This window comes from Mesoplodon mirus, assembly GCF_964341445.2.
Source record: "Mesoplodon mirus genome assembly, chromosome: 9".
NCBI lineage: Eukaryota > Metazoa > Chordata > Mammalia > Artiodactyla > Ziphiidae > Mesoplodon > Mesoplodon mirus.
The window spans coordinates 75,744,965-75,767,721 of NC_138985.1; the positions used below are offsets into that span (position 1 = coordinate 75,744,965).

A 22,757-nucleotide genomic window follows, 5' to 3' on the forward strand; every position below is an offset into this window, starting at 1 on the left:
TAATAGGAAACTCAAGGGAAAAAACAAAACAGAAAAGCACTGAAATGGATGAGTCTAAAAAACCTCGTGTTTCTAATCTTAACCAAAGATGACCATGAAGGGGCTAGGCAGGCAGAGCTCAGGCAACTGGCAGTCCTGGTCTCTTTACCAGACTTATCGCATCATCTTGGGAAATCCTGGCTGGAGGTGTACCGCCAGCCCTTCCTTCCATCCTTGCCCCTTTCTTTACCTTCTTTATTTTCCTTCTACCACAGTCACCTAACTTAATGGGGAAAATGAAAACCACAGACATGGATACCTTCCCAGAAAGATGCTTCTTTCTCTTCCAGTGAAGAACTTAGAGCCATCCATTCTTAATTTTAAAAGTAATGTATATTTATTGAAGGGAATTTAGAAAATCAATTGTATAAAGAAAATAACAATTTACATTGAAAACAATCACTTTTAACATTTTAAAAAACTATTTGTAATATGGTGATCATGTTCCCAGTCAATGAACATTATTAAAATACATTATTTAAATGAGTTTTCATTCTATTATGCTGAAGTTTTATAATTTAATGTATAATTGTTGAATATTAATATTATTTCTAATTTTTCACTATTAAAGATGATGACATGATAAGTGTCCGTGAATAGAAGTCTTTGCACTTTTGGAGGCATATTACCTAAGTGTATTCCAGACAGGTTATACTAATTCCATTTCTACTAATAAGTATATGATAAGTCGGTACTGCCATGTCTTTAGAAGAACTTGCTAATTTTAAATATATATTTTTCCAACTTGATAGGTTAAAAAACCTGTGTCTTCATTTTGAGGGGAGAGCATTTAAAAAAAAATCTATTGACTGTTTGCTCTATGAATTTCCCGTTTTTGTTCTGTGCTCATTTAAAAAAATAGAATCCAGTGTATTTTTTTACCTCTTACTATATTCTTTACTTAGCTTTTTTTATTTGTTCTTTTCTTTTGTCCTTCCTGCCTCTCTCTCTCCTTCTCTAAGATAAACAGATTTCACTGGAAATACTTCTTAAAATAACATTTACAAAATTGTGCTTCCAAGATGAAAGATTTTCTGTTGACTTTGATTTATAATTTGGAGTAGGTTTATAGTGCTTGTCCCTCTTAAGGAGCAAACTATTTCCTCTTCAACGTGTAAAAGAAAGAAAAAGATTGAAACTTAACAGTGACTTATTTTTTTTCTTTTAAAACACCTGGTTTCCTGTTCCCTGTTATTAGATCTAATAGTTCTTATGATGGAAAGATGTATTTTTTCCCTTTCTTTTCTGCCTGCTTTGATTTATGCTGAATTAATATAGTACCTGGATTCAGTTGTGCCTGCATTAATGAACAGGCTAAAAGCAATGACATTTATACTCTATAGTATAACATAGAAGACACAGAGATACAGTCCAGCCTGTGAATTTCTTCTTTGATGTACCATCCACCATAGGCTACTGTTTTCTAAATTTACCTATTTTGTTAGTAAGGACATTTGGGAAAGTTACTTAATCTTCCTGACCTTAGATTTCTCAGACACAAAATGTGGATCTTTGTTGGGCTTGAAGTTTTGTTTTGTTTTGTTTTTCCCTAAATTTTTAATATAATTGTAGGTTCACATGTAGTTGTAAGAAATAATACAGAGTGATCCTGTATATCCTTTACCAAGTTTCTCCCAGTTGCAGCACCTTGCATAACTGTAGTGCAGTATCACAACCAGGAAACTGACCTTGGTCCAATCCACTGACCTCATTCAGATTTCACCAGGTTGACGTATGTGTGTATATCTTTTTCTGTGAAGGCTGGCAGTTTTTTAATTGCCTGATACCTGCCTACCCTGTGGTAGGTTCTCAACAATTGTTTAATAACAATCTTTGCCTAGCTAGTATTTCTTCTCCTTTTCTTCAAATAGGAACCTCTGGGAACTCTTAGGCTTCGATGGCTTATCACAGTTAAAATGATGGTTTGTTCAGTGATACAGAACTCACACTTAATTTCTTACGCTACTCCCAGGCATCTCATAGAAGGAGCTCAGGGTTGTTCAGTGGCAGAGCCAGGGATTGACACCAAATCAAATCATCTGACTCCTTCTGCTATAGTACTTGTTTCCCAACCTTGTTAGACTATAAGCATCACTGAGGTGGTGATTCTCACACTTAAGTGTATGTACAAATACCTGGGGATCCTGTTAACTTACAGATTTGGATTCAACAGGTCTGGAGTGCAGCTTGATATTCTGCATATCTAACAAGTTTCTAGGTGATGCTGCTGCTGCTGATCCACCACCAACACCTTATGTTGCAAGAATCTCAACACTTGCTAAAAGTTCTGATTTCTAGTGCCTTCTTCCCAACATTCTGGTTTAAGAAAGCTAGAGTGAAGTCTAGGACTTCGTATTTTTATCTAATGTCCTAGCCAATTCTTAGGATAAATTACTTTTGTTAAACACTAAATATCATTTATATTACCCCCATCCAGAGTTTCTGATTCTTCCAGTTCCTTTTAAACATACACATATTGTTTACCTTAATATTTTGGCTCAGAGATTTGGTGCAATCAGTTTTTTTTTTCTTTCTTTCTTTTTTGGCTTTTTTCATTGTTTTATTTTGCTTAGCTTGGCTTTCACCTCTTGAGGACCAAAAATCCCGAAGTAGAATTGAACTCTTTTGCTGAAAGTTTAGTTCAACTCGTGAGAGCTTTAAGGTATTAAAATAATTTCAGTACCATTCCATTTGACATGCAGGGATTTTATCAGTGCTTTAAAAAGTCTTCCTAAACCTGTATATAACAGCTCTTTTTCTGATCTAAATAAATAACACATTGGACTTGCAACCAGAAATTTTTTATCATCTCTGAATTTACTCTTCTTAGGTCCAGATAAAAAGTGGTGCTTAATCCCCTGAAGATATAGACAGTTACGTGAGCTGGTCGTATTGATAAAAGAGAATCATGGCCAGAGCCATATGGCTGGGTTCAACTGTAAAAAGCTGAAGCTGTATAAATCATCAAATAACTTGGGAATTGGAAAATATCATTATAAGCAACTTGTGTGAACCCTTGATGTTTTAAATTAGCCATGAAATGTGACTTGCTTTGTAATATTTCAGAGCTTCTGAAAATCCCAGCTTTTAAATCGAAATTTTCCTATTTGGCAGCAACACAGCAGACCTACAAAATAATTTACAACCATTTGCTTTGTTAGTTATCCCTTTTAAGCAACGTTGAGGGGAGGAAAACATTATTAATCCCCATTTTATGGATGATAGGATTGACGTATTAAGAGGACTCAAAGCTTTGATTTAGCCAACATTGCATTTTTTAGTCTCAGTCCAAAGCTCTTTACTTAGGCCAGGATGCCTGCTCTTATTATTTTGGTTTATCTTGGTAAAGAACACAGACTCAATTTTCACAAGTCAACTTAAACCACTTAGAAAAATTGGGGTAAATATAGCAGCATTGCTTTCTCAGATTGATACACTAAGGTTTTCAGTTTTGCAGCGCTATTTTATTTTGTAATTGCTATGAATGTTAGCATTTGTACATCTTCTCCAAATCATATCATAGGACTACTATTTTAGAGGAGTTTACCTCAGTCATTTTCAACAATCAAGTAAAGGAGAGAAGACATTGCAATTCTAATTGAAGTATGTATCTGTACATTGTGGACTGTGCTGCCCAATTCCCTGAACATTTTGTTCTTTAATAAAATATACACTTTGCCTTGGTGTTTTATGTTTGGAGAAATATTTTTACATACAGATTTAAAAAAAAATCTTTGCTATAACCTTGTGATTCTATAAAGCAGATCTTAAAAGATGAGGTCATTGATGCTCCCTCAGAAAGCTGAAGAGACTCTTGTTCAGAGGCAAGAATAGAGCCCATTTATTATAGCTTTTGCTTCAGTTCTCTTTCTATGGTAAAGGAAGTATTGATAATTGAAAGTAATACAGTGATCATCATCCCTGCTCCTGAACTCAATATATATTTTACTGATTTAGTTTACACAGTTGTTTCTCTAAGTGTGGTACCCAGGCAGTCGACATCAGAATCACTCCAAGATCCTGACTAAAAGAAAGATACCTTTAGTGTACCTGGCAGCTACAGAAAGAGGATTGGGGGAAATCTTGGAATCTGCTCTTTAACAAGGTCTCCAAGTGATTTTAATGCTTACTAAAATCTGAGATCCATGGCATAGAGTAAGAGGCTTGATTCACATCTATCATAGAAGCTATTCTCCTCATGGAAGCTGTTTGAGATCTGTGAGTAACTGGATTGCTTTGTTTTAATACAGAGTGCACTTTTTTCTCAGTGTAATCTTCACTTACTTTCTTACTAAAATAGCCTACATCTAGCAAAACTGTTTAAACCTTGCAAGCAATCCAGGTTAACAAGATGGTTGAATGTTCCTGAAACCTTCTCACATAACGTTTACACCTAGGTGGGTGGACTCCTACCAAGGAAACCTTGCTGCTCAGGCTAAATACCTGGGCCTATAGTTAGATTTATTCCTCCTACTGGACTTTCTGGGAGTGGCTAATAGTGACCTGTGCTTGCTGTAGAGGGTACAGCAAGTTTTCCTTAGATAGGCAATTTGCTTTAACTATCTACATTTTTATTACCTTCTTATCTCAAGTGCTAAATTTGACATCTCCTTTAAAGTGTGTAAACATTTTACTGAATCTAGAGCTTAGCCGTACAATAACCCAGAACTAAGGGAGGCATAAAATGTAAAGGGCCACTCTGAGTTCTCTATTACTTCCTCATATTCTACTATATGTAGCACTTGTACTCGATCTTCAAAGAGAGCATGTTCTAGTTACCTGGAGTAGTACATTAAGTGAAGAAATATTGTAAGGTATAATGTGATAGATTAATATAATGCAACATTATTTATTTATTTATTTTTTGTGGTATGCGGGCCTCTCACTGTTGTGGCCTCTCCCGTTGTGGAGCACAGGCTCCGCGGCCATGGGTCACGGACACAGCCGCTCCGTGGCATGTGGGATCCTCCCGGACCGGGGCACGAACCCGTGTCCCCTGCATTGGCAGGCGGACTCTCAACCACTGCGCCACCAGGGAAGCCCTATGCAACATTATTAACATCATTATCAAGAGAAATGACATCAAATAAAGTTATCTTGTTTATTTAAAGGATCAAAAGCAAGGCACTTTTCAAAAAATTTTTCCAAAATCCAGATTCCACAGTTTTGACATATTGTATGCTCATGTAATTTCCCGTTTTTAAATTTTCTAAGATCCCTTCATACAGAAAACTCTATCATCTCTGTTTCCATTGCTGCTTACATATTCTTGGGCATTAACTCAAACTTTAGACAATGGACCAGGGTGAATTAGGGTCCAGAAAATGCCCAGGGGTACGCTGAACCTAATGGGTGCTTAAGACCTTGGCACAAAGAAAGGAGGAAGGAAGAGTAAACTTTGGTGTGATTTGGGCCAAGCTTCTCAAGCTTCTTGAATTTTTCTTCTATAAAAGCATATATGTGGGGGAGACCTTCAAGATGGCGGAAGAGTAAGATGTGGAGATCACCTTCCTCCCCACAAATACATCCAAAATACATCTACATGTGGAACAACTCCTACAGAACACCTCCGGAACGCTGGCAGAAGACCTCAGACTTCCCAAAAGGCAAGAAACTCCCCACGTTCCTGGGTAGGGGAAAAGAAAAAAGAATAAACAGAGACAAAAAAATACGGCCGGGACCTGCACCAGTGGGAGGGAGCCGTGAAGGAGGAAAGGTTTCCACACACTAGGAAGCCCCTTCGCGGGCGGAGACTGCGGGTGGCGGAGGGGGGAAGCTTTGGAGCCGTGGAGTAGAGCACAGCAACAGGGGTGCGGAGGGCAAAGCGGAGAGATTCCCGCACAGAGGATCGGGGCCGACCAGCACTCACCAGCCCGAGAGGCTTGTCTGCTCACCCGCCCGGGCGGGCGGGGCCTGGGAGCTGAGGCTTGGGCTTCGGAGGTTGGATCCCAGGGAGAGGACTTGGGTTGGCGGCGTGAACACAGCCTGAAGGGGTTAGTGCGCCATGGCTAGCCGGGAGGGAGTCCGGGGAAAAGTCTAGAACTGCCTAAGAGGCAAGAGACCATTGTTTCTGGGTGCGAGAGGAGAGGGGGATTCAGAGCACCACCTAAACGAGCTCCAGAGACAGGCGCGAACCGCGGCTAACAGCGCGGACCCCAGAGACGGGCATGAGACGCTAAGGCTGCTGCCGCCACCAAGAAACCTGTGTGCGAGCACAGGTCACTCTCTACACCTCCCCTCCCAGGAACCTGTGCAGCCCGCCACTGCCAGGGTCCCATGATCAAGGGACAGCTTCCACGGGAGAACACACGATGTGCCTCAGGCTGTTGCAATATCATACCGGCCTCTGCCGCCGCAGGCTCGCCCCACATCCGTACCCCTCCCTCCCTCCAGCCTGAGTGAGCCAGAGCCCCTGGAATCAGCTGCTCCTTTAACCCTGTCCTGTCTGAGGGAAGAACAGATGCCCTCAGGCGACCTACACGCAGAGGCGGGTCCAAATCCAAAGCTACGAGGCCACCATCACCCTGATACCAAAATCAGACAAAGATGTCACAAAGAAAGAAAACTACAGGCCAATATCGCTGATGAACATAGTTAAAAAAATCCTCAGTAGCATAATAGCAAACAGAATCCAACAGCACATTAAAAGCATCATATACCATGATCAAGTGGGGTTTATCCCAGGAATGCAAGGATTCTCAATATATGCAAATCAATCAATGTGATACAACATATTAACAAATTGAAGGAGAAAAACCATATGATCATCTCAATAGATGCAGAAAAAGCTTTTGATAAAATTCAACACCCATTCATGATAAAAACCCTCCAGAAAGTAGGCATAGAGGGAACGTACCTCAACATAATAAAGGCCATATATGACAAACCCACAGCCAATATTGTTCTCAATGGTGAACAACTGAAACCATTTCCACTAAGATCAGCAACAAGAGAAGGTTGTCCACTTTCACCACTATTATTCAACATACTTTTGGAAGTTTTAGCCACAGAAATCAGAAAAGAAAAAGAAGTAAAAGGAATCTAAATCAGAAAAGAAGAAGTAAAGCTGTCACTGTTTGCAGATGACATGATACTATACATAGAGAATCCTAAAGATGCTACCAGAAACCTACTAGAGCTAATCAATGAATTTGGTAGAGTAGCAGGATACAAAATTAATGCACAGAAATCTCTTCCATTCCTATACATTGATGATGGAAAATCTGAAAGAGAAATTAAGGAAACACTCCCATTTACCATTGCAACAAAAAGAATAAAACACCTGGGAATAAACCTACCTAAGGAGACAAAAGACCTGTATGCAGAAAACTATAAGTCACTGATGAAAGAAAGTAAAGATGATACAAACAGGTGGAGAGATATACCATGTTCTTGGATTGGAAGAATCAACATTGTGAAAATGACTGTACTACCCAAAGCAATCTACAGATTCAATGCAATCCCTATCAAACTACCGATGGCATTTTTCACAGAACTAGAACAAAAAATTTCACAATTTGTATGGAAACATAGAAGACCCCAAATAGCCAAAACAATCTTGAGAAAGAAAAACAGAGCTGGAGGAATCAGGCTCCCAGACTTCAGACTATACTACAAAGCTCCAAGACAGTATGGTACTGGCACAAAAACAGAAATATAGATCAATGGAACAGGATAGAAAGCCCATTCTCTTACAGCTACATGTAAAAGAATGAAATTAGAACACTCCTTAACACCATATACAAAAATAAACTCAAAATGGGTTAAAGGCCCAAATGTAAGGCCAGACACTATAAAACTATTAGAGGAAAACATAGGCAGAACACTCTATGACATAAATCACAGCAAGATCCTTTTTGACCCATCTCCTAGAGACATGGAAATAAAAACAAAAATAAACAAAAATGGACCTAATGAAACTTAAAAGCTTTTGCACAGCAAAGGAAACCATAAACAAGATGAAAAGACAACCCTCAGAGTGGGGGAAAATATTTGCAAGTGAAGCAACTGGTAAAGGACTGATCTCCAAAATTACAAGCAGCTCATGCAGTTCAATATCAACAAAACAAAAAACCCAATCCAAAAATGGGCAGAAGACCGAAATAGACATTTCTCCAAAGAAGATATGCAGATTGCCAGCAAACACATGAAAGAATGCTCAACATCACTACTCATTAGAGAAATGCAAATGAAAACTACAATGAGGTATCACCTCGCACCAGTCAGAATGGCCATCATCAAAAAATCTACAAACAATAAATGCTGGAGAGGGTGTGGAGAAAAGGGAACCCTCTTGCACTGTTGGTGGGAATGTAAATTGATATAGCCACTATGGAGAACAGTATGGAGGTTGCTTTAAAAAACTAAAAATAGAAATACCATACGACCCAGCCATCCCACTACTGGGCATATACCCTAAGAAAATCGTAATTCAAAAGGGTCTTGTACCACAATGTTCATTGCAGCTCTATTTACAATAGCCAGGACATGGAAGCAACCTAAGTGTCCACTGACAGGTGAATGGATGAAGAAGATGTGGCACATATATACAGTGGAATATTACTTAGCCATAAAAAGAAATGAAATTGAGTTATTTGTAATGAGGTGGATGGACCTAGAGACTGTCATACAGACTGAAGTAAGTCAGAAAGAGAAAAATAAATACAGTGTGTTAACACATATATATGGAATCTAAAGAAAAAAAATGGTTATGCAGAATCTAGGGGCTGGACAGGAATAAAGACGCAGGTTAGAGAATGGACTTGAGGACACGGGGACAGGGAAGGGTAATCTGGGTCGAAATGAGAGAGTGGCATGGACTTATATATACTACCAGAATAGATAGCTACTGGGAAGCAGCCACATAGCACAGGGAGATCAACTCGGTGCTTTGTGACCACCTAATGGGGTGGGATGGGGAGGGTGGGAGGGAGATACAAGAGGGAGGAGATATGAGGATATATGTATATGTATAGCTGATTCACTTTGTTACATAGCAGAAACTAACACACCATTGTAAAGCAATTATACTCCAATAAAGATGTTAAGAAAATTTTCAGAAGAAAAAGCATATGTATGGAATCTAGAAAAATGGTACAGATGAACCTATTTGCAAAGCAGAAATAGAGACACAGATGTAGAGAACAATCGTATGGACACAGAGGCGGGAAAGGGGGAGTGGGACGAATTGGGAGATTGGGATTGACATACATACACTACTATGTATAAAATAGATAACTAATGAGAATGTACTGTATAGCACAGAGAATTCTACTCAATGCTCTGTGGAAGGAAATCCAAAAAGGAGTGGATATATGTATATGTATAGCTGATTCACTTTGCTGTGCAGCGGAAACTAACACAACATTTTGAAGCCACTGTACTCCAATAATAAAAAAAAAAAGCAAAGGCTTGTATTAGATTATCTTTAATGTAGTTACCAGCTCTAACACTGTGAGTCTCAATGAAATCTATTAGAAGGGGGAAAGGAGAGAAAGAATTATATATATATATATATATAAAGAGAATAGATAGGAAGAGGAAGTAACAAAAGGAGAAGAGGAGAGAGGGAATAGGGAAGTGGTTGAGAGAGCGTCCCACCAATTACCTTGCCTGTGGTTCCTTGATCCTGAGCAAGGGAGAACCTTATCTGGTATTCAGAGGAATTAAATAAACAAGTGAGTAACTAACTAAATAAATCACAAAAATCATAACTAATTTTCCCAGACAAAGTTGATTTAATAGCCACTTGGCCCTTAGTTAGTTTCATGAATTATTCTTGTATTCCTTTGGATACTACCTGCAGTTGATCGAGTTATATGGCATCACTGATTTGGACACTGTTATGCTTGGCTTGTAGAAGCCAGTAAATAGAAGACAGTTTATGAGAGGAATGCTAAAGGTGGCTGTGATAAATCTAAAATGTTATTTCCATTCATTTAAAAAGCCTCTGAAATATAAATAACCCCAGTGTGAATGGTAGGGCACTTATCCTATACAGTTCCTTTGTTTGCTAATGACTGCAAAAGTTCACTCTCACCTGCAGAGTCATAAAAGTTTATAAATAATAACAATACATGAACAGCCTCTCTGCCAAAATTCCTTGACCATGTCTTATTTTATTGATTCTACCCTCTAAATGTTCTACTAGAGGAAAAATGAATACGGATATTTAACAAGATTTTAGGGGCCTCCCTGGTGGCGCAGTGGTTGAGAGTCCGCCTGCCGATGCAGGGGATACGGGTTCGTGCCCCGGTCTGGGAGGATCCCATATGCCGCGGAGCGGCTGGGCCCGTGAGCCATGGCCGCTGGGCCTGCGCGTCCGGAGCCTGTGCTCCGCGACGGGAGAGGCCACAACAGTGAGAGGCCCGCATACCGCAAAAAAAAAAAAAAAAAAAAAAAAAGATTTTAGGAGAAATCAATATTAATGTATTTACCAGCTGAGTTTAATTTTTAAAAGGGAAAAAGTCTGCATTAAAAAGGCTAAAGCTTAGATTTATTTGTATGCACTGAGGAACAGTTGGAAAGGAAGGGTGTTTTGAAGTTCAGTCAGCCAGATAGATCACTGGAGGGAGCTCTAACTTCACCACAAAACCAGAACTGAACTCTTTCTTTGTTCTTAAATTTCACATACAGCTGATGCCCACCCGCGCCCCCCCAATAAAATCAATAATAAATACGAAAAGTGTCTGGAAAGGAAAAATGTGTTTTTTGGGACATCACATGCCACATTTGCTTACAAATAAAGACAGAACCACTATTCAGAGCTGACAATATTTAAACAAGTCAAAAATACAAGACTATATATAGTGAGAGCCACAGTATACACTTTGTATGAAAAATACTTTGAAAAATATACTTCAAAACTCTCCACACTCTCGCACCTCACCCCCATTATAATAGTGTAAATCCACAATGACACCACTCTCAAGGCCAGCCAGGCAGAATCTGGCTTTGGTGTTCACAGAATTCACACAAGCTCTTGAGTACTTTATATGGGAGGAGACTTTGTAAAGGCGTGGGTGATATCTTGGGCCCATTCTTAGCAACATCACAACTATTTCTGTGTTGGACCAGCTTTATGAAAGACATTTACTTTTTCAGAGGCTGAGTGGTGTGCTTGATAGCACCCTGGATTGGGAACCAGAACACCTAGATTTTCATCACTGCTGAAATCCTAACTATATGTGAGCCTGTGGGCTTTATCGTCTTCACATTCCTGATGAAACAGAAGTATGAAAAGGTTAAACTAAGTGATTTCTAAAGCCCCTTCTAATTTTTAAGTTATGATCATCAAGTTAAAATTGTTTATTTGCTTTTTCAGTACGAACTGACTCTGATTATCGTATATGTTCATAGAGAGTGATATTTAGAATTCACTTCTGTCATTTAGAAATCCCCCAAATGCTGTGTCTATCTTAAAAACATTTTCCAAGAGTTTTCCTACACCTTCCTTCTTATATACCCTTCCTCCTCCTTCCATTGCTTACCTGGTCCTTTTACAGTTGGCTCCAGCTAAGAAGCAAACCTGTACTAATATTCTGAAAAAATGACTCTCAGTATCTCCAGGATCAGGCCTAACCCGGTGGGAATTCTGGGGACTTAGGCAGGCTATAGAGCCGGGTCTTCTGGCAGGGATTTGTTTAATTAAGGTGTTACCTCGAGCCAAGTACATAATTTGCAGGACCCAGTGCAGAATGAAAATGCAGGGTCCCTGCTCAAAAAATTATTAAGAATTTTCAGATGGTGACAGCAGACCATTAAACCAAGCCCAGGGCACTTACGAACATGGGGCCGTGTGTGACTACACAGGTCGCATACCCAGGCAGCCATTTGTGCCTGGAGTGGTGGGAACCCTGGGTTCAGTCTCACAGGTGTATAGGACTGAGTTTGACTCCAAAAGTATTATCCATGAAAAAAAAATCCAATACAAATAAGATAACATAAAAACAAGTCACTCCTACCAACTTATTTTTTTAAAGGTGACAAATGGTTCCAACAAAGAAGCTCTGATTATGTTTGGGCCAAATCCTTAGAAAGATAATCAGTTAAATAGCTTTGGAAAAAGCACTGTGGAAAGGGAAGGTGTTGAAATCATATGATCATTTTGTTTATACCAATTAAAATTTTCATTTTGAGAAGGTGTAATGGTTTCTTCCAAGTAGTTTCAAGAAATTGGAAAGCCAGATGGAGATGCAAACAGTGGTACAAAGACTGACAAGAAGTTTCTTGGAGGGACTGGCAAAGTGTAGGGAAAAGATGCTTTCAAAAGGCTAGAGGCATTAGTTTACCTCTACTACCCAAAGCTTTAAAATAAAGTTTGTAATAGATCAACTGTATAATTTTTTCATGTTTTTTTCTAACATTTTATTTTTGTCTGATTCTGTTATTCTAGTGGGCAGAAGATTACCTTGGCAATACATACACTGTATTGTAACCTTTGATGGGATATTTGTGGTTTCAAAACAACTTCAAAGCTATTTTTTCCCTTCAGCAATAGCTGTTAGTCAGCATTGATTGACTTTATGACAGTGTTCCTTGGCATTCATTTTTATTTGAGCTCAGCGGTCCAAGTAAATTGTGTTAATATTTTAGGTAGCATCTTGTGATTTGCATTGGCTGAGATCTAGAACAAGACAATTCACAGCTATGAATTTGTTTTTTCCTCTCTACACAGCACAACTTGGTGGCATCCTGACTGCTTCAGAGAAGCACCATCATCACCTTTGAGATGGAGTCTTAGCAGGCTTTCTTCCAGCCAGTTGTAAGCAGGTAAGTTTGCATTAGTGTTTCTGCTGCCTTCTCTCCCTCTTACCCAGGTTCTGAGTCTCCTACTCCTACCCTCATCTGTGAACAGAAGCTTATACTTTTAGACTTTCAAGTTTTCCTTCTCCTGCAGTAGTCCTCTTTCTCTCTTGAGTTAAAAGCTAGCCAATCTGCTGAACTAAGTCTTATTAGTTTGTCTACTGGTGGATGACTATACACATAGGTACACTTCTAAGTACTGTGTTTGCTTTTCCTTGGAGCCTGCTGCTATGAGAAAATTTAAGCCAAGTGAGAGTCAGAAACGTAGAACTATGTCACGAGGAAGGCCAGAAGGAGAGTTGACTTGGGTAAGGAGTGATAGATATATTGTGACCTTAAAATAACAAAGTTGCTTACTTTCTACCATAAAGGCAATCCTAATTCTTAGATAATGTATCTCATCCTTTTAAGGGTGTGTTGGCCGACCAAAGATAATTTAGAGAAGCTAAAATTTAGGAATCTGAAAACAGGCCTTAATTATGGCCTTTGCATTCAGTTCACAGTGAAAGCAGATTGAATTTAAACTTCCAAATAACATAGCCCTCGGGGCTAATGCTCTTGGAATAAACTTAAAATGAAACTGTTTCATACTGAAATCCATTAGTCATTTCTTTAGCAAACCCTCTTAGGTAGGGCCCCTTTAGCCTACATTTCCTGATTCTGCTGTACTTTATGGTGTTATGACTAGGTCCCAAAGAACACAGTGGAATGCAACCTGTAAAAGCACTTTTTACTTAAAATTTTAAAATCAAAAATGACTGGAGAAAAAACATGGTAATTATAGCTTAACATAACAATGCAGAGGATACAGCCTGCAATGTAGTAGTTTCAATCATCATTATTATTAGCACAGTTTTTAGAAGTCATTAGTTGCTGAATTTTTAAATGTTTTGTTTATTAAGATAAAAAATATATGCAAAAGATGCCATCAAATCAGCGTTCCGAAGGTGGTGAGGAATTAGTTTTCTCGTTATCACAAGATCTTTCCTCAGGCATGCTGCAGAGAGATATTTCACTTACAGCTAAAATCCACCCAATTGCATAAGGAAACAAAGGACATTTCTGCCCAAGAATTTGGTTTACACTGTTAATTTGGAATCATTTTAGACTTACAGAAAATTTGCAAAAATAATATAGGGAATTCCTATATACCCTTCACCCAGCTTCCCCTAATGTTAACATATTACATAAACATAGTACAATGATCAAAACCAAGAAATTAATATTGGCAAAATGCTATTAGCTAAACTATAGATGGTATTTGAATCCCAACAATTTTCCCATTCATGTCCTTTTTTTTGGTCACAGAATCCAATCGAGAATCCCACATAGCATTCCATCTTCAAATCTACTTAGTCTCTCCCAGTGTGTAAAAATTTCCTCAGTCTTTCCTTGTCTTTCTTGATCAGAGTCATATTTCAAACAGGATTTATTCCTTTGAGTTGAATAATAATGAAAGAATAGAAAAATCCCCAACATTTGGGAACTTTAAGAGAAAAATTATATATTTTCTTAGAAATCTTTCAAATTATTAGAGTATGCTTTGCTAATTTTAAATGTATATATTTAAAATTATGAATTAAAATCTAGATGATTTAAATATTTTAAAAATATTTTTGAAAGAAAATTTTTTTTTCTGCACATTGCTGTTTTGTTTTTTGTTTGTAATGACCTGTCTTGAGCAGTTTAAATCTAAAATAAGACTCCTTTGGGAGTGGCTTTTGGATTTATAATTTAGAAGAATTTTTACAGAAATAGGATAATTGCTCTATGGCTTCTTTGGCTTAAATTAGAAAGAAATTCTATTAATTGTGTGGTATAAATTTACTCCTTTAAATAGCTTAAAGTAAATTTCAGAGTAGTAGTAGTCAAATTTCAGTGTAGTCAAATTCTGCATGTAAATACTTGTATATATTCTATGTTCCTAACTTAAGTTCCTGAAAACATTATTTATATATATAATTTATATATATAATATAATTATATATATAGTTTGTATATATATGTAGACTGTATATTATATATATATAATCTGTATATGCATGCTTGTGTGTGTAATTCTCTGCAGCATTGTTGAATGCTTTACTGAGAGCACATGAAAAAAATACATATTTTTCAATAAGAGCTATTTCATGTAGCATAAATGCACTACTTCATCAGCTTGGAGAACAAACAAAGGTCACAATAATTCTTTTTAAAATAAACATTAATGTGACTGTCCTCCCACCTTACCACTCAAAGTATGTCCTCTCTCTGCCCCAGGGACAGCCCTCATAGAGCATTCCAAATCCTGAGGGGGCTCACCCATAGTTCAGCCCCAATCTGACCTCACTTTCATTGGTGTCCAGAGCCCAGGTGTGGCTCTTTGAATCTGAAGCATGCCCAGGTATAATCTTAAGCCAATACTTTGGATTGGATCACCTCCCTGTCAAGTTGTGGACTTTCTCCACATCCTCTTATACTACTCCTGAAAGCTGCAGCATTCACAGCCAAGGGAGCAGTTTCTCTGTTCCTGAGGCATCATCTAAAGTACCACATCTGGTTTCTAGGACCTTGCAGAAGGAGAACTAGAGGACTCAAACCAGTGCCTCATAGTGCCACCTTTACATCAGGTGGTTTCCTAATGTCTGCTGACGTCCCTGTCTACTTAGTGTTCACTGATAGTACCATCTTTTCTTGAGGTCAGTGTTTGCATGTGTGGAGGGGGTTGCTGAGCTGGAGAGAAGAAAGTCTTTCCTCACCATGTTATGTTCACTGTGCTCACCCCACCAACCTTCAGTTGAGTTTCTGGTACCATTACCTTTGCTGTTCTCATACCCAGAAGAGTGGCATAACAAGGCTAGACACATTAAAAGGAGTTTCAGAGTCAAGGATAGGGCCCATGTATTACAAAAATGTGGTCTATTCAGTAGAAAAGCTATCCAGGCTTGTCAGACATGTTCATCTTGTAAAAAGAATATTTATTTTTATTAAAGTACAGTTGATTTATAATGTGTTAGTTTCAGGTGTACAGCAAAGTGTGTATGTGTGTGTGTGTGTGTGTGTGTGTATATATATATATATATATACTTTTTCAGATTCTTCTCCATTATAATTATAAGATATTGAATATAGTTCCCTGTGATATATAGCAGGTCCTCGTTGTTTGTCTATTTTATATATAGTTGTGTGTATCTGTTATTCCCAAACTCCTAATTTATCCCTCCCCCACTTTCCCCTTTGGTACCCATAAGTTTGTTTCTATGTCTGTGAGTCTATTTCTGTTTTGTAAATAAGTTCATTTGTATCATTTTTTTAGATATATACATTCCACATTTAAGTGATATCATATGATATTTGCCTTTCTCTGTCAGAATTACCTTATTTAGTATGATAATCTCCAGGTCCATCCATGCTGTTGCAAATGGCATTATTTCATTCTTTTTTATGGCTGAGTAATATTCCATTGTATATATATATATATATATATACATCTTCTTTATCAATTCATCTGTCAATGGACATTTAGTTGCTTTCACATCTTGGCTATTGTAAATAGTACTGCTATGAACATTGGGATGCATGTATCTTTTCGAATTGGAGTTTTCAGACGTGTTCATCTTTTTAACGATGAATTTTAACCTCTTTGGGTTAAAATATCTATAGATAGATAGATAGATAGATATAGATATTTATACACACACAAACACATACAAGTACAGAGAGCTGGAGGGATACTATAAAAAACGTAGGATACTCAATTGTGAGTGGGTTGTGCTGACAACCCAGTATGCGAGAGTTCATTTAAAATAAAGGTGTCCTGCAACCAATTAGAGGGAAGGAGCAAATCTTGAAACAGGGACAAGTTCTTCAGGTCATCATTGTTCAGTCAGTGTTCCAGATTTTCTACATAGGAAGAACCAAAGAAAACAGTCTTACTGGAATGGAGGGAGGGGTTGGAGGAGAGATATCTTGAAGCTGCATTTACAGAGCATCCTCCTCCACCTCCTTCTTTGATTCTCTTTATTTGGAGGTGGTTTGGGAATAGATACTGAAGGATTAGATTATATGGAGGCAGAAACACCCTGCCCCTCAAGGAACCTCTTGGTAACCCCAAACCACAATGCAATCTCTGTGCTTACTTTACACACAGAAGTTATTGTTGAATTTCTCTGAAGCTCAAGGCTTTTTGCAATTAAGTATGAAATTTTTTTGGAGTAGAAACAAAACTAGGATGTTAGCTCCAAGAGGGCAAAAATTTTGTGTTTGTTCTTTGCTCTGTTTCTAATTCCTAGAACAGTGCATGATCCATAGTAAGAACTGAATAATAATAACTGAATATTGGGGGGATTGGTTCAAGATGGTGGAGTAGAAGGATGTGAGCTCACTCCCTCTTGTGAGAGCACTGGAATCACAACTAACTGCTGAACAATCATTGACAGGAAGACACTGGAACTCACCAAAAAATACTCCACATTCAAAGACAAAGGAGAAGCCACAATGAGACAGTAGGAGGGGCGCAATCACAATAAAATCAAATCCCATAACTGCTGGGTGGGTGACTCACAAACTGGAGAACACTTATACCATGGAAGTCCACCCACTGGAGTGAAGGTTCTGAGCCCCACATCAGGCTTCCCAACCTGGGGGTCCAGCAATGGGAGGAATTCCCAGAGAATCAGACTTTGAAGGCTAGCGTGATTTGATTGCAGGACTTTGACAAGACTGGGGGAAACAGAGACTCCACTCTTGGAAGGCACACACAAAGTAGTGTGCACATCAGGACCCAAGGGGAAGGAGCAGTGACCCCATAGGTGACTGAACCAGACCTAGTGTTGGAGGGTCTCCTGCAGAGGCAGGGGGCGGCTGTGAGTCACCGCGGGGACAAGGACACTGGCAGCAGAAGTTCTGGGAAGTACTTATTTGTGTTCGCCCTTCTGGAGTCCACCACTAGCCCCACCCAAGGGCCTGTAGGCTCCAGTGCTAGATTGCCTCAGGCCAAACAACCAACAGCGAGGGAAATTATTGGAAATTATGGCATTAAAAAATAAAAAAACTAAACACACTCACTTCTATAGTTGAACAAGTTACAAAAACTATACAAATGGACAAATGATATTGAAAAAATTACCGATTATTTTTCCCCAAGCCAAGAAATTACTGGCTTTTTGGTAAAGATATAAAATTATCTTATAGATAGTGTTAGCATCAGTCACCCTACTTGACTAATGTCTAAGATGGATAACAGAGGGGATTTTCAAGGTGCCCTGTGCATAAGACAAATATCTCATACTTTTTGGATTTATATATATTTGTGTTCAACCCTGTCTCCCCTCTAGATCATGGAACATGATACCAGCCTAGGATAGGCAGTTAATAAATGCTCATTGAATGAACTCCTAATTATCTGGGTTTAGTGGGAAACAGTGGTACAGATACTGAAAAGTAGGGGCAATGGGAATGATAGTAGCAGTATCGTGGACCCAAACTTTGTGTGGTGGTGTAGACAAATTCAAAAGATCCTCACCTTTTGCTGGCTTTTGAAAATTAGCTCTTGTATAACTTTTATCTGTACCCAAATTAAATTGGTTTGTCTTCCATTCTTTTTGGCAATAAAAGTTTTTTCCTGCAAACTCTGGCTATCAGTAGATGAAGTAAAACCCTAATTCTACCTCACCCTCCAGCACCATCAGAAGCTAATAGAGTTTTACGTACAGGATATATCTCCTCATCACTGTAATGAATTTTTAGAATTGCTTCCTCAGTGCAGTTGTAAGGCTTTGAAAATTCTGTTTGTAGAGTTGGTGATTGGGTAACATATTTCGAGTGAAGTTGTAAAGAGTCCATGAATAAAAAGAGCAGAAGAGAAGAAAAAGATACAGATTGAATCTAAGGATGTTAAAATGCAATTTTAGCTTTTTCTCTGATAACAGGCTCTGCCTTTGGTTTCTTTCTACATTTGAATGAGGTACATGGAAAACTGAGCTACTTTTAAGAAAAGGCTACACTGTGATTGTTTCTTTTTTCTTTTTCTTCATTTCTTCTTTCCTTTTTTTTAAAAAAAATAATATAGGCCACCTTTTCCAAAAGTTGATGTCTTGAAGTAAATACTATACTTCTCTTCTTATGGTGGTTTGACTCAATGCTTCAGATTGGCAAAGAAGAAATTTGTACTCCACCTTCTTGTGTTTTCACAGCTTCGTTTGCATAAATGTGCAACTTATGTAGGGGTTGATGTACTGTATTGAGAAATTCAGAGACAGCTGCCAGGGCCATCTTGCAGCGAAGCTGTGCTGAACCTGAAATTTAATTTAAATATTTCATTTCATTATCATAGATTGCAATGTTGGTAGTAAACTCTCCCTTCTTTAGAATCAGCACTAATCCAATCCATGAAAATTCAATTGCCCTGTCCACAAATTTTGTGACTGAAAGCAGGGAACTGCAGACTTTGCAATGTAGATTGCCTGAAAGAATACTTTTGACTTCTTTCTTAGAAGGAAGAATCTTGGTCTTAGGAATTCAGGTAATAGAATTCAATTTAATTAACTAAAAAATTGTGCTTATTAATGTTCTCCTGCTACATCACCAGACATAAATGCAAGTCAACTGACATCTTTCACTTTCCACTAACCTTTTTGAAACTAGCCATTTTTGTTAAGTTTAGCTGCTGCAATTAACTGCTGATTTCACCTCTGCGTGGGCCTTGCTTCAGATGGTGTTAGGGGTGTCAACATCATTGAAGTCAATGGCACATGCTGGTGATTGATAACTACTTTGTTACTCAGAAAAAGGCTTCTCTTCGTTAATAATGATTATGGAAAATTTCCTATAAAAATATTATTTCTAGGGCCTCCCTGGTGGCGCAGTGGTTGAGAGTCCGCCTGCCGATGCAGGGGATACGGGTTCGTGCCCCGGTCTGGGAGGATCCCATGTGCCGCGGAGCGGCTGGGCCCGTGAGCCATGGCCGCTGGGCCTGCGCGTCCGGAGCCTGTGCTCCGCAACGGGAGAGGCCACAACAGTGAGAGGCCCGCATACCGCCAAAAAAAAAAAAAAAAAAAAAAATATTATTTCTAGGACTTCCCTGGTGGTCCAGTGGTTAAGGCGCCATACTTCCAGTGCAGGGGTCATGGTCAGGGAACTAAGATCCTGCATGCCGTGCACTGCGGCCAAAAAAAAAAAAAAAAAAATTATATATATACACACATATACATATGTATGTGTATATTATTTCTACAAATACATGCATAGTTATTAGCTAAGATTGTAGGCATTATTAGAATCATGAGAATGTCAAGACTGCAAAAATACATTATGATTTCCTTGATGTGGTAAAAACCATTGTTGCAATTATTGTTTGATTAATGTATTAGGAGAGTGTGGCTTTCTCAATGCTCACCCTCATTTTGGTTTAGCTATGAATATTAGCAAATGCTTTTTGAAAATAATACTTTAACCCCTAAGAGTAATTCTGGTCCAAAGAGAATGATTTGAAGCTGATGAAGTCATTGTGTTTTTCACACAGCTCATGTTAACTTATTCAATCTTTATGTCTAGTTGCCTATAGCTCAAAGACTACATTAATGGCACATCAAATTGTCCATCAATGAAATAAATGCATGCACATACATAAAAATATGCTCACATCCCTACTCAATCTTATATACAAATACAGTGGATATGACAATCTTTTGGAAAAAAATAATTTTTTCTCTCCTCTAAGCTAACAAAGGGCTAAATTGAATCTTTAATTTTTAGAATTGAATGGGTTGTGCCATCACCTTCATCTTGGACCTTGAAATTTCCATAATCCTCTTCTCATCTGGGTTTGAGTAGAGAACATATTGATGGATTCAATATTCAATCCTGAAAAGAACCCAGGGGAACAAATGTAGTCAGAATAGACATGTAAGCTAATCAGTGTGCTTAGCTTTCCTCCTAAGATGGATCAGGGCCTGTTTGGTCACATGGAGGTTTTTAGCCATGGAAAGCAAATTCCTTCACTGTCTTTATTGGGGATGGACTCTGTCTGCATATTCATGACATTGAAATTCTAATGTAAGATGCATCTCATCCCTTCTGAGTTTGGGCCTCCTTTCTGCTGGCTGTTCATATTAAGTTTGGAAAGGATTTGCCATTGTTTTTACTTCTGTTTTTTAATTATTTTTATTGCCACATAATTTTGAAATTTATGGGCAACATTTAAATGAGTTGTAAATGGCTAGAACTATGAAGTAATAAAAATAAATGAAAACTGCTTCATATTTTAATTATTTTTAATTTGTTCTTAGAGATAAAAGAAAATAAGGATGTACTGAAAGGGTCACAGCTTGGAAGGAAGTAACAGTTTCTGCCTTACAGTGCTATTTCCCGCAGGTGAAAAGTAGAATGGATCATAGGGGTGTCACCAGTCATGGACTATGTTTGATTAATATTGTCTTCATTGAGAGGGCTCACTGTACACAACATCCACGCTCATGAACAATATTCTATTGAGAGTGGGTGAGATTAGATGAGGGCCACAGGCATGAAAGTATGTGTGTAATATCAAAAGTTGATATTAAGCTTCTTATTCTTAAGAAACTCATACTTTATCATGCAAAACAATATACATACAAAAAATAAAGACCCAGAGCAATATTAGTGGTACTGTATTTACAAGTGCTAATGGTTTGGTTAAAAAAAAAAAGTACTAAAGGGATTCAGAAACTGGAGAGATAGGTGTGGTCTGGGGTTATTCAGAATATGCTTTTGGAGAAAGGTATGGTTTGCTCTGCATCTGAAAAAATTTGTTAAGGGAAAGGAGAATAGGAGGACATTTCAGCTGGAGAATAAACTTGTAGAGATGAAGACTTTGCTGTATCAAAGAATAATATGGAGGTTTTTTTGTTTGTTTTGGGGGGTTTTTTTTTGCGGTACGCGGGCCTCCCACTGTTGTGGCCTCTCCTGTTGCGGAGCACTGGCTCCGGATGCGCAAGCTCAGTGGCCATGGCTCATGGGCCCAGCTGCTCCGTGGTATGTGGGATCTTCCTGGACCGGGGCACAAACCCGCATCCCCTGCATCGGCAGGTGGACTCTCAACCACTGCGCCACCAGGGAAGCCCGGAGGGTTTTTTTTTAATGCAAGTGAAGATGAACTTAATGCATAGCAAATTAATGCTAATAAAAATAATACTGACAAACAACCAATATTTACTGAATGGTTTCTATGGCCCAAAGCTTTGAGCTAAGTGCATTACACGGATTATCTCTTGTAACCCATTTTTTAAGATTGACAGCAACATATTGGAAGACTTCACTTTTGTACTTGAGTCCCTTGGCAATAGGAACTAATGTAAATCTTAAAATATTCAGTGATTTGATTTGGATGAGTGGATGTGAGACGGAAAAAATGGCGAGAAGAGCTGAGAGATTACTCTGAAAATCTGAGTATTAATGAATTGTACCATTCTGCATGAAAGTAGTGGATTTATCCAATGGTGTTCTGGTAAATATTTAACAGTTGACTCTCTAGGGGGAAAAGCCCTGATTTGATAACTTGCCACTTTCTGTGACGTAAATACTTTCACAATGACTGAATTCAAGCTGCCAATTCGAGGTCAACTGGCTCACCAAACTCTTGACAGCAACAGTTGGCTTTTGTCAGTCAGTATGAGCTGGCTCTGCACACCATCAAATTAATCTCAGACAGAGAGAAACTGAAGAATGAATGAGATTTGGTTGGTTTGGCTACGTGGAATAGAAGAGACCCTATCAAAAGTGGCATCCAGTTTTATAGCTTGAAGGAATGATAGCCTGGGTGTCACTGCCTTCTAGGAGGGCAAGTCCAGCTGTGCCTCAACTGGACAAGAGTCACATAGAGACTTAGCTCTAGTAGCTCCTTCAGGCAAGTATCTGAGGGTTTTACTTGCTTGGAGGAGAAAGTTTTCTGCCTG

At 38.5% G+C, this 22,757-nt stretch overlaps 1 protein-coding gene across 3 annotated transcripts in view; it reads left to right on the plus strand.

The window, feature by feature from the left end:
* The window catches only part of DNAJB9 (DnaJ heat shock protein family (Hsp40) member B9), a 410,662-nt gene that overhangs the window by 323,335 nt on the left and 64,570 nt on the right, over positions 1 to 22,757 (plus strand). For all 3 annotated transcript variants that reach the window (XR_014295003.1, XR_014295004.1, XR_014295005.1), the window contains one exon: positions 12,716 to 12,810. The gene's annotated coding sequence lies outside the window, so the exon portion shown is untranslated. The remainder of the gene's footprint in view (positions 1 to 12,715; positions 12,811 to 22,757) is intronic.